Here is a 13,205-nt window from a genome sequence, read left to right as displayed (position 1 = left end):
AGAATGGAACTGCCTCCTGGGAGTATATCCTAAGAAACCTGAAACACTAATTCAAAAGAATATATGTGCCCCTATGTTCATAGCAGTACTATTTACAGTAGCTAATATCTGGAAGCAGCCCATGTGTCCATCATTAGATGAGTGGATACTAAAGCTTTGGTACATTTACACAATGGAATACTATGCAGCCATTCAAAAGAAGAACCTCTTACCTTTTGTGACAGCATGGATGGACCTGGAGATAATTATGCTAAGTGAAATAAGCAGTAAAAGAAAGACAAATAACCATATGATTTTACTTATATGTGAAATCTATTGAACAAAATAAACTGATAAACAAAATAGAAATGGAGGCATGGATACATGGAACACATTGACAGCTATCAGAGGGAAGGGGGGAGGGGAAGATTGGATGAAAGAAGGTTGAAGGGTTTAGTCAAAGAACACATATGCATAACCCATGGATGCAGACAACAGTGTGATGATGGCCAGAGGGAAGGGGGGCTAGGTGGAGGTGAGCAAATGGGGGGGGGGGGATATGGGGACATATGTAATACTGTCAACAATAAAAATAAAGAAAAAAAGAAAATGAAAAGACAAGCTACACAATTGGAGAAAATATTTGCAAACTACATATCTAACAAAGGACTCATATCCAGAATATTTAATAAAACTCAACAGAAAAAAATCCAATTAGAAAATAGGCAAAAGTTATAGAGACATTTCACTGTATAGATAGTAAATAATTACATGGAATGACATTCAACATTACTTTAAGATAAAAAGTAAGAGTATGATGAGCTACCATTATATAAAACAGCTAAAATAATACATGGTGTTATACCAAATGATGGCAAGGATGTGGAGAAACTGTATCTCTCATACATTGCCATGGAAATGTAAAATGTTGCAGCCACTCTAGAAAATAGGTTGGCAATTTTTTAAAAAGCTAATTTTACATGTACCATGAGATCCAGCAATTGCACTCCTGGGAATTTATCCCTGAGAAATGAAGTTATGCCCACATAAAATGCATTGTTCATAGCATTATTTGTAATAGCCCAAATCTGGAAGCAACCAAAATGTGCTACAATTGATGAGTGGTTAAACAAACTGTGGTTCATCCATGCAATGAAATACTTGTCAGTAATAAAAAGGCACAAGTCACTGATATATGCAATAACTTGGATGAATCATAAGGGTATTATGCAGAATGACAAAAAGCCAATCTTAACAGGTCTCATACTAAATGATTTTTTATATAATATTCTCAAAATGACAAAATTAAACTAAATAGGAGATTAGTGAATGCCAGGGGTTAGAGGTGGAGGGGAGCAGGTGTGAGTGTGAATATAAATTGGTTGTATGAGGGACCTCTTTGAGATGATGAAATACTTTTACATTTTTATAGTTGTGGCAATATGAATATTCATATGTAATAAAATGGTATAGAAATATATATACATATTACACCAATATAAATTTTCTGGTTTTGATATTGCACTAAGATATAGTCAGAGGGCATATGGAACCTCTACTATCGTTCCATTTTTTTTTTCTTTTAAAGGGAGAGAGAGAGTAAAGGAGAGGGAGAGAAAGAAACCCATGAGGAAGAAACATCAATCAGCTTCTTCCTGCACTCCTCCTACTAGGGATTCAGCCCACAACCAGGGCATGTGCCCAGACTGAGAATCAAAGAGACCTCTTGGTACAATGAAGGATGCTCAAGGACCTGAGCCACACTGGCCAGGGAGCTGAAGTGAATTTTCTAACCTTCACTCCAAACTCGTTTACATTGAGCCTTAGAGCTTTGCCCATTTCATGATTTCTTCTGTTGAAAAATGGCCCACTCATTAGCTAGGCCTAGAAGTTAAGTCCATTGCTACCTACTGAAATAGGAAAATATTCCACCAGTCTAAAGTGCCTCTAAAATATTCAGGTTGAGATGTCCAGCAAACAACTGGGTAAAAAAGAAAGTGTCTAAAGTTCCAGGGAGAGATCAGGCCTAGAGATATAGATTTATGAGTCACTGGGGTATGGAAAATAGTTAAAACCATAGGAAATTTCTTCTGTAATAATACAAACAATTCTTAAAAAGAAACAATACCATGGGGATAGATAAAGCCAACAGTGTTGACTAGAGAGAAAAAAAAAAGGTCTAGTAGTGCTTTTTTCCCCCCCTCTGAGCTATGATCTCTGATGATTGAAGCCTTGAATAATCCTAAGCAAGTTGAAGAAAGTAGCAGGGCTTTGTGTGATGGATAGCTTAATACAAGAGGGGATTCCCTGTTAATGAATTGTCTCAGTGGTTTTTGTTTGTTTGTTCCAACTGTCTCTGTCCTAAGAGTAACTCCAATCCTTTTAGAAAAACAAAGGAAAATCTCAGTTTAAGTCAGACTTGGAGATGCTGAATACAAACAGAGGCTACAGAGTTACAATGTCTGAAAGGTAGTTAAAGGATAACTGAGGGCTGCTGTTCCTAGTGAAGAGGACCCCCAAATTATAGAAGGGGAAACTGCAGAAATTCTAAGTAAGATTCCGGGAGTCACTGGTTTCTAACAAGAACTTTCTCTGGGCCTAAGATCCACACTTTTCACATTTCTCTCCCATCTCAATCTTTTACAACTATATCAAATATTTCTTTTTCAGCATCACTCAGTATATGTGGTGTCTTTGTTGAGTCACATGCAAGTTTTAAAACAACCATCAGAAAAAGCTTATTTTGCCACTTATCCTATTTTACCAGCAGATTTTGGAGGTTATTTTTAGACCTTTTCTGTACCTGATATATGTAATAAGATGCTTTCCTATCTTATTAATATCTCAATAGAATGTTCTCCCCATTAAAATGCTAAGGAATGTACCTATGTAATCCCTAAGTTTCCCAACGAAGTAGGTATCATTATTCCTGCTTTGCAGAAAGGAAAATTGAGACTAAAAAAATGTGTCATCTAAAACTACAGAGCTTGTTTGAGGCATATGAAAGTCTGACCGGCTCTTAAACCTCTTTTCATTGTACATTTAGGTCGCAATCCCTCTCCCATGGACCATTTGCTGAAGGGGATCATTATTGCTCATTACTGGATTGCCTCTTAAAGTTCCTGGAGCCATGTGTCCTTATCCAGACACACTTCTAATAATTCAGTTGGATCTCCAGGTGAATACATTATTTTGAAGGAGCAAAGATAGGAGAAAGCTTCAGGGGTAGGGGGAAGCCACCAGGAGTTAACTTTCCCAGGTGAGTATCTTATAGAGGACCAGGGTCCCTATGAAATATGCTATTTGCATGCCGTTTGTCATAGCAACTTTGGACAAGATTACAATCAGTAATTCTTTCCACACCCATTGAACTAGGGTATCTGCCCCAAACTTGTTACTTAGCCTGAAGACACCTACGCAAATAAGTCAGACTCCATATGCACTCACCTGCAGCCCTGAAAATCCCTAGATTTTCCTGAGTTTCAGAAGGAATATGGCTATGAAGTGGTGGCATGGCAGAGAAACTGCAACACTGACCTACTAGATGGACCATGGAAACAACGTATGCCACAATAGCAAGCAGAAAAGGAGCCAATTTTCATGTAGCTTGGCCTGATTTCTATGCTGTAGCCTTTCCTTTGGCCCTATTTCCTTTGGTTCTTTGCTTCTATATCTGAAACCCAGAAGGTGAACTAGTAACTTTGACACTGAGGTTTGGGCCCCTATACCCATGGTTAGGTTTGGGACCCATATCCCCGCAATAAGTGGAAGCATTCAATCCAGTCTCCAATTTTTCAACTACCAATTCTCTCTCAGAATGGTTTGAATGTAGACCTGCCTAGATGTAGGGAGCTGAACTGGGTGACTGTCAATTGTAAAATGCCAGGTCATATTAGCTAATCCAAAATGTGTTAAATTTACTAGATTCATCTGAGTTTGTTGAATTAAGTCTATCCATCAGTAAACTCACAAGAAATCAACAAGAGGCATCCAATGGAAAGGCTTTTAGTAATCAGCTCTTTAAAATCAGCTGTCCCTTTGGTACATTATATGAGCAACCCTGCCCCCTATAGTTTTAACCAAGTAAAACAGAGCAATGTTGGCCCATTCAAACTATTCTGAGAGAGAACTGGTAGTTGAAAAATTGGAGACTGGATTGAATGCTTCCACTTATTGAAGGGATATGGGTCCCTAACCTAACCATGGGTGTAGGGACCCAAACCTCAGTGTCAAAATTCCTAGTTCCCCTTCTGGGTTTCAGATATAGAAGCAAAGAACCAAGTATCAATAAGAAGCTTGTTCATTTTATTTATGGCATTGGGTTCCATTACCTGAGGATTTTCTCAGTAACAGAAGAATAGGGTCATTCAAATCAGATTAGAGTAAAATAATATACAGAGCTAAATTTTTGTTTATGTGAATCCCACAAAGTTTCTTAGGAAAACAAGGAAACCTAGAAAGAGAAGTCAAAAGCTTACAGTACTGCAGAATCCTCTCCAGGGTACTGTGGACCTAGATTCCATGCACTTCTACTTGGGGACAGAAAGGAGCGGGAAAAAGAGTTTTCTATGTCATGGAACATTCAGCAGCCCTAGAGTCAGATGTCTTCTAGCTCTGATTCTACCACTTAGTAGTTAATTAAGTCAGAACCCTTCACTTCCATGGACAAGACTCCCAACAACTGTTCATCTTAGAATAAAACCCTATCTTCTTTCCCTTGGCTATAAAATCTCCATGAACTGACCCAACTCATCTCTCACCCCACTTCGACACTGCTCCTTTTCCTCCCTCCAAGTACTGAGCTGAGCTCATTCCCTGGAGCTGAAATGTTCTGCTTCCTATTCATTCCGGTCTCTACTTGTGTCACCTCCTCAGAAAGGTCTTCTCCAACTGTCCTACTTCATCTCATTCACAAGCACATCACACTATTTTATTTTATTTTCAGCACTTAATCACTATCTTAATTTGTATTTATATTCCATGTTAAGTTCCAATGTAATTTCCATGAAGGCAAGGGCCTTTCTTGTTCACTACAGTATCCCGTAGAGTTCGAATGGTACTTGGAATTCTAATGTTTTGTGTTTTGTTTTGTTTTTGGATAATCAATACTAGCAGTGGGACCTGGAGCATGTCACTTAACCTCTGATTTTATTTTGGTTACAAAATGCAAATATTCAATTGCCCCCAATTACTTATTTGGTCTCAAATAAGAGGACAAATATGAAATGGCCCAGCCCAGTGGATTCAACACATCTATTAATCTCAATCTACAACCATTTCTCCACCTCTTTCCTTTCAGGATCATGCTGGCAGTTCACAACCTTTCAATGGAATCAGAGTGTGTATACAGTGCTGGTCTAGTGGGTCCCACAGTACCTCTCTGGAATAATCATAGGTAGATATTTTAGTAATCCACAAAAATTTCAGTCAGAACTCTACACACCTGAATTTCTAAGCTCAAATTTATAAATAGCACTAGAGGCCCAGTGCACAAAATTCTATGCACTGGAGGGAGGGAGGGGTCCCTCAGCCCGGCCTGCACCCTCTCACCACTACCACTGCGCTTGGCAGCTATGAGCCTGGCTCCCCTGTGGGAGCACACTGACTACCAGGGGCAGCTTCTACGTTGAGCGTCTGCCCCCTGGTGGTCAGTGCGCATCATAGTGACCCGCTGTTCTGCTGTTCAGTCGATTTGCATATTAGAGTTTTATTATATAGGATTTTAAACAGGAAATAAGGCATAGGCTAGTCCTAGTTAGTTTATGCTGAACAGTTCGTTAACTTACAAGGTATTCAAAATCAAATGTACCAGTAATGTGAACTGAAGGGAAACCTTAGAGAAAGAATAAGGGCTTCTCCAGCTTTTTTTTTTTTTCCAGATGATTTTGACTTCAGACTTTTAAAACAAAATAACACTAACCCTGTTAGTGCCCATGTCTGTAGAAGGACTGCTAGATATCTATATTAAAATGAAGCTTGAAATGTATTTCTAGTTGGCAGATTAGGCTGAATAATTTTTGTTTGAAAATGTAGATGGCCCCCAATGTGGAGAAAAAGGATTAGTCAGATCTGGATAAGGCATCATTATTAGACAGAAGTTTCTTTTTCATTAGAGCAATTGGGCAGAATTTGGGTTTAATTGCCAAGTTGGTCTCTGCTTCTTAGGAACAATCCTGTACCTTTGTGCTAACATAGCCTCAGATACTATTTATTCTTTTTCCTTCTCCTAGGAAAGGGAAGCACCAAAACAAAACAGAATGACTCTTCCTGAATTTTCACCTTTAATTTAATTCTGGAAAAAAAAAATAAGCTGGGTGGTATGCTCCTCTGGCGGCTTTCAAGTAAAACAGATTCACATGCCAGAGAAAGATTTGAGTCATCCATGCTAGAAACCAACATTCATCATCTACTACTAAATGGTTTTTCAGATTCTTAAATGAAAAGGCCATAGAAAATGTTGTTATATTCACACAGAGAAGTCAAGCCAAATGAATCAGCATTTTCCAAAACCTCAAATCCAAAGGCTCTTTCTTCACAGGAGTTAATATTTTACTCTATGTTGCCAAACAAAATGAAACTTTCAACAGTGGCTTCAGAGACTTAGTGTTGGGAAATACTTGCTTTCACTGGGGCTAAAGTCTGATCTGGGAATCTACTCTCATGTTGTCAACTTTCCCCTTCTACCCCAAGAAACTCATTTAAAAACACATATTATCACTAACTACAATGTAGAAACAGATTATAAATCCAGGTTAGCCATTTCTAACAAATGCCAGGAATATTCAAATGTGAAAATGATTTATTTGTATAATTTTAACATAACTGAACTAAGAGAGTCCACACACTGGGTGCTTGTTCCTGCACTAAATAAATGTAACAATCGCTATTAGCTGCTACATAATGCTCCAACTGTGATGGGCTTCCATAGCTTTTAATTATGGGGCCCTCAACCAAGGTCGTTTGCTGATTAATAGTTAGATTTCAAGCTTTGGTAGGAAGTGTATTTTTTAAAAATATATTTTATTGATTTTTTACAGAGAGGAAGGGAGAGGGATAGAGTTAGAAACATCGATGAGAGAGAAACATCAGCTGCCTCCTGCACACTCCCCTCTGGGGATGTGTCTGCAACCAAGGTACATGCCCTTGACTGGAATCGAACCTGGGACCCTTCAGTCCGCAGGCCGACGCTCTATCCGAGCCAAACCAGATGGGGCGGCAGTGTATTTTTTTTAACCTCAAAGGGAGAAGAAAAAGATGATAGTTTTGTAAGCTTGGCTAGACACTCTAAGCCACAGCTTTGATACACAAAAGTGATACCTATTTAGTTCTAGAGTAATGTAGGTAAGCAGATAAAGTGTGTATACTTACAGATGAACTTTGAAAACATTGCCATTTGCATCCTATCCACTTTAATCACTCTCTTCCATATTGTTCTAGAACTGCACTGCCCAATATAGTAGCTGCTAGTCACTTGTTGCTATTGAACATTTGGAATGTGTGTTGTCCAAAATGAGAGGTACTTTGTGTAAAATACCAGATTTTGAAGACTCAATTATGAAAAGAATGATGTAAATATCTCATTAATAATCCTTTTATCGATTACATGTTAAAATATTTTGACCTTACTGGTTAAAATTAATTTCGCCTGTATATTTTTACCTTTTATAATGTACCTGCTAGAAATTTTATATTTATTTAACTTTCATTACATTCCTATTGGACAGTGCTATTCTAGAACATTTGGTGCAGATAGGGAACCAAGTGTGAATCATTTTAACAAGTAGGTATATCACAGTCACCAACACTATCCACTGAGAAACCCAACAGTATTTTGGAGGCTTGAAGTCCCCATCCTGCCAAATACAAGGGGCAGCGAAACCTCATACCAGCACAATGCCTAGAATGTAGTGGAAGCTCAACACACATTTATCTCCTATTAGCTAAGGAAGTAAACTCTAAATTCAAAGGAGCCCTCGTTCCTCCCATTACTCCTCACTGCTCCTTTCAGTATCATTTGAATAGGGATGGATAACTATAGTATGTATAACTTTTAAGGTTTTTGTAATATTTTATCAACTATTTACACATCTCCCACTGATGCCTGCTCCTGAGTTGAGGTAGTATCTTTCTCCCTGTGCCTCAAATGTTGAATGAGGTACGATAATTTTTTCAAAACACTCTCCACCACAGTCATTTACTTACTCTAAATACTCTGCACCTATTATTTGACATGCTTTATTTATGACTGCCTTTAAAGTGAATAAGGGTGGCAAATCTCTAATACACTGGGAAAAAGATAATTCTTGGAAACAGCCAAGATTCATCTCAAGGGTGGCAAATAACATGAACATACTGAAGAGGGCTACATCTCTGTTACTCATATTGTTTCTGAAAGCAATTTTAAAGAAGTTCCAAATATTTTCTGAGCAATTACATTCTTGGAATGCCTATGTCTGCCCAAGGCAACTTTAAAGGGCATTTATTTGGATGCCAATAAGCTTGCTAGCATACTTTTTAAAAGCTGCAATTTTGTCCTAGTCATATTTTCAAATCAAGTCATAACATGGGCCAAGAGCACATACTGGTAATAGTAAAGGGCTGAAATGACCACTGACATTAAAGATTCCCCAAACTTATTCCAACCTCATTCCAAACTTTCAGAAATGTAATTCCAAATACACCTTAGCACTTGGTATAGTGCTAATTAGTACTTGGTATAGTGTTAAGGTGTATTTGGTAATGCCCAAAGTGATTTACTGAAATTCACAATATAAAAACTTTAATCCTCCTCAGATTTGCCCTTTTAAATCTTCTTTGGCGAACTAGCCAAAACCAATGTTTATCCTAAGAAATCATACCTCATAAGTAATCAAATCTAGGACTCAGGTTAATAATTTTTTTAAAAATTAGAGGTCATACAGTAGCAGGATTAAGAGCACAATGAAACTAAACTCTGGAATCAGAGATCTGCCTAGAAATACTCTGCCACTTACTGGAGTGATCTTGGGCAAATTACCAAATGCCTGTATCTTACTCAGCTGCATCACCTATAAAACAGGGTGGTAATAATAAACCTCAGAATCACTGTGAAGATTAAGTAATTTATATTGTGCCAAATACAATACATAATAGCAATTAGGAAAATGTAGCTGTTAGTAATTAATTTGCAAGGCCTTAGATTTTAATCTTGCCTGAACTCAAAGACCTCATAGAAACTGGACCCTAGCTTTCACTTCCTATTTTTTCAAAAGACCATTAATAATATAGCTTATACTCTGCTCTAATTTACCATTATCTTCTGTTCTCCATTGACTCTTTATCACTGAATATCTCTCAAAGAAGATGCCTGTGCATTGTCTTACTCTGTTGTCTAGAATGTAAACATTTTAGTGGCATATTTGAGTTTCAAAGGAAAGAATCATGGATGGCACTAACAGTAAAACCCTGTGAAGGTCATAAGACTAAGGGTTGACTGCACCCAATGATCACAAGGAACGGAGTTCCTATGCCAATGACAGGGCTCTGTAGGAACCAGAGGAAATGAAATTATAATAAAATTTACTATCAGCTATATGAATACCAATACCAAGGGGAAGGGCCACTCAGGTATTAGAACGTGACAACCCACTTAGAAACAAGGACATCTTAGTGGCTTAAGCAACATGTTTAAGAAGTTGGAAATGGCAATGGAAGATAAAAGCTGCATGAGCATACATGAACACCAAGACAAGTCTGTATTTAGAGGTCAAGCAAAGGAGTGGTCGGGGCAATGGTAAAAGTAGAAACAGCGAAGATACACCTATTAAAATGTCATTTACATAAATCTTTCCAGGATTCTTATATTGGAATATACTTTCATCTTTTACTTTACCACTCCAAGATTAAGCCATTAAACTACACAACATAAAACAGAAGTTATATCCCATAAACCAGTACCTGCCCACACTCAGCAGTGAAGGTAATAAAAATCAAGGTTGTGCTGTAATTCCACTTGATTCTAAAAATCAAGTGCATTTGACATCAGTTTGAAACAGACCTTTATCAAATTCCCCTTTTTAAGAAAAAAGCCAAGGAGAGATGATCAAGCACAAATGATCACTTCATGCATTTTATTGATAGTCTATATTTTAAATCTGCAGTATGACATCTTACATAGGGAAAAAGCTTCTTCCTAAAAGATAACTATTAATAATCAAACCAGCTTTAATATGACTGACCTTCCAACGTCTTGTTTTGCATTAAACAAGTTAATTTTTAGCAGGTGTAAAAGCACTGTACAAAAAAAGGAAACTGGGTACATTCTCAAATTTTAATACAGGGCTTCCCAACCAGGAGTCTGCTGGCTAGATATTGGAGAAGGGTGTTATGTTCAGGTTTAAATTTAAAGAAAATGAGAAACCAGATAAAGCAAACTAACCAAAATAACTTCACTTTGTGCTCCTTTCTGCTTTTTTGCAAGTCTCTCCCAGAGGTCAGGAAGCCCTGGTGTAACAATCACTTTCGTCGTCACAGAACGGACATTTATGTGCTTTGTGTTCAAAGACGTAAAGGCAGCCTTTGTTACGATCCCCCCTCCAAGTCCTTTCAGGTTCTTAGACTTCAGAAAGCTTCCCAAGATTGTAGCCCAGTTCTTTATATGAACCCACGTAAACATCTATACTAAAGAAGCTCTTCCTGGGAGAAGATAAAACGGGCAGATACGTATCCAGGCCAATTGTGTACCTACTGAACTTGATACCTGATCACATAGCCCTACATATTTAAAAGCAGCACCAAGGACAAATGGACCTATCAAGAGGTAAAATCCAATCACTGGATAGTTAAAACACATACAAATCAATCAGTTAAAAGAATGTTAGCAGAGGGGCACTAAAGGGATTTAAGGCTGGGCAGCTGGTTCAACCATACGTTGGTATTGGAATAAATCTGCAAGATGAGGAACTGATAGAGGAACCCTGAAATAATTAGGCACAGTGGTATTATGGGTTTGCTTTCACTACATATATTTAAGTTATCACTCAATCCAAGTGACCATAAAGCAACTTGTGGATCTTTAGCAAAAGAAATACTAATAAAAGACAAACACCTCACTATAATTTTATTTGAGTGTTAGAGGGTATGCCTATTTCCTTCAAATTTGAATTAAAACACCTAGATAGAAATGAAAATAATCATAAAACTAATAAACTGTTATCCCTTGTAAGTTCCAACACTTCAGTAATAGCCCTATTATATGCTGTTTTAGATATAAAATGGATTTACTTAAATCAAGTGAGATAATCACTTACTGGGAATATTAGATATTATTTTAGAAATGTCCAGTTAAGAACTCAATTTCAGGATGCTAAAAGTTTTACAGCTGTTTTCATAGATGTTTCTTAGTTGTTTATTAAAATCTGATTTAAAAATAAGTTTTATACTAGTTCTTTGGACCTTGAATTTTAATTTTACAAATAAAGCATGTTATATTGATTTACATTTTCAAATGTTTTCAAAAGCATACAATTGACGAAGTTAACTCAATGAATTACAACACTATTATTGAATATAAAACATCCTGAAGAATTCTACTAAGGAAGAAAACGCCTGACACTTGAACATGTGCCTTTTCAATCTCTTGCATTACTAAGGTACAGAATACTTTAAAAAGTAGCAATCAGCATAGTCTTATAAGCCATGAATAAAAGTGCCCTGCAAACATGGTTTCTAAGTACTTAATGTTGGTAATACATTTGACAGGAAAGCCAGTAAGGTAAAACTTAAAAATTCAAAGGCAGATTACTTATAAAAGAACAAAAGAGAAGGGGAGGAGGGTAAAAATATCCTCCATCTTTAAAAGTATCAACAACTATGAGGTACCGCTGTATTCTAGCAAGCTGTAAAAATGGCCTTTTAGGAGGCATTTTGCAACATTCACCTCCCTATCACATGGGTATTTTGGGAACTGACTGAAGTCATGGCTGTCATGGATATTTGGGAAGCAAATACAACATATTTTAAGTGATAATCCTTCATAAATATAATTTGAGACACTGAATACTTGGCATGGAGAGGACATATTTTTCCCAGGGGGAGGAAATTACTTGAGGTAACCCTTATAGATAACCAGTTTCCTAATCTTAAAGTTTTGACAAACTCCAATGATATATTTAGATATTTCATATATATATATATATATAACATTTTTCTTGTTAACTGCCCAATTATTCCCTACATTGCAACACTAATGTGAACACGTTTCTCAATTCCCGCCTCCATTAACCACTAACGTATGACTAATGTGTTCTTTTGAGAGCAATACTCAAAATTAACATGGTTCATCTAGTATTGCTACAAAGTCTGAAAACTTTAAACCTAACTTGTTCAATTTTGTTTGTAGTACTAATAAACTGCAGCTTTATCAGCTGCTTGGAGTTAAACAACATAACATCTCAAATGCTTCAGACTAGTAAGTGTATTTTTTAAAATATCTGAAATATTCAAAGAAATTCAGATTTTAGTACTTTCCCCTATGCTTTGAACAATGTAAACTCCCAACATTGTTTTATCTTGCTCCTATTACTGCATGAAGTTCCCGGAAATAATCTTTCTTTAATAAAGAAAAAAGTGCAAAAATACAAAATATGTAAAGTCTTTTGCAAGAAAATGCTCCCTTAAGGGAGTAGGTGTTTGGATGCTGGTAGTAAAAAAGATCTTTCTTCTCCATTGTACATCTGACACTGTCTTCAATGTCCACCAGTACCAGTAAGTACATATTAGTCATGGGCCTTGCAAAAAAAAAAAAAAAGATAATTCCACTAAATTTTTTTATCCATTCTACACAATCTAATGGAAATCAATGAATGCTATTGAAAAAGATGTTCACATGCACATGCCCAATATGTGCATTCTACTGAGGGCTATAAACTTAAAATTCTATTTCCAGTATTTATGAATAGGTTCAATATCTACCTTCATAACCAGAACTCAGCATGAGTTCTTACTTTAATACTTCACAAATGAGTAATAGAATAATACATTTTGGGAGATACCTGTTTTCAGTAACTTTTATGCTTAGAACGAGCTGTTGTTTTTAAACTATATAAAATGGAACACCCCTATAATAATGGGACATTTTATGCCATGAGGAATATGGGTTTGTTTTTAGCCAATCAGGACTATCCTGCAGATCTGAAAACCAGATTACATACCCTTCGGAAAGGAGACAAGGAGGCTCACAAATATAA

General features: G+C 36.8%; 1 long non-coding RNA gene across 1 annotated transcript in view; it reads left to right on the top strand.

The window, feature by feature from the left end:
- The first annotated feature begins 2,847 nt into the window (after window positions 1–2,847).
- The window catches only part of LOC308510789, a 14,068-nt gene continuing 3,710 nt past the window's right edge, over window positions 2,848–13,205 (top strand). The window contains exon 1 of the long non-coding RNA XR_013995435.1: window positions 2,848–3,238. This is a non-coding gene — a long non-coding RNA (uncharacterized lncRNA). The remainder of the gene's footprint in view (window positions 3,239–13,205) is intronic.

The sequence above is a fragment of the Myotis nattereri genome (genome assembly GCF_964212035.1).
Source record: "Myotis nattereri genome assembly, chromosome: X".
NCBI classification, from domain to species: Eukaryota; Metazoa; Chordata; class Mammalia; order Chiroptera; family Vespertilionidae; genus Myotis; species Myotis nattereri.
The sequence above is the reverse complement of the archived record's forward strand: the minus strand, read 5'-3'. Positions and strand labels throughout refer to the sequence as shown.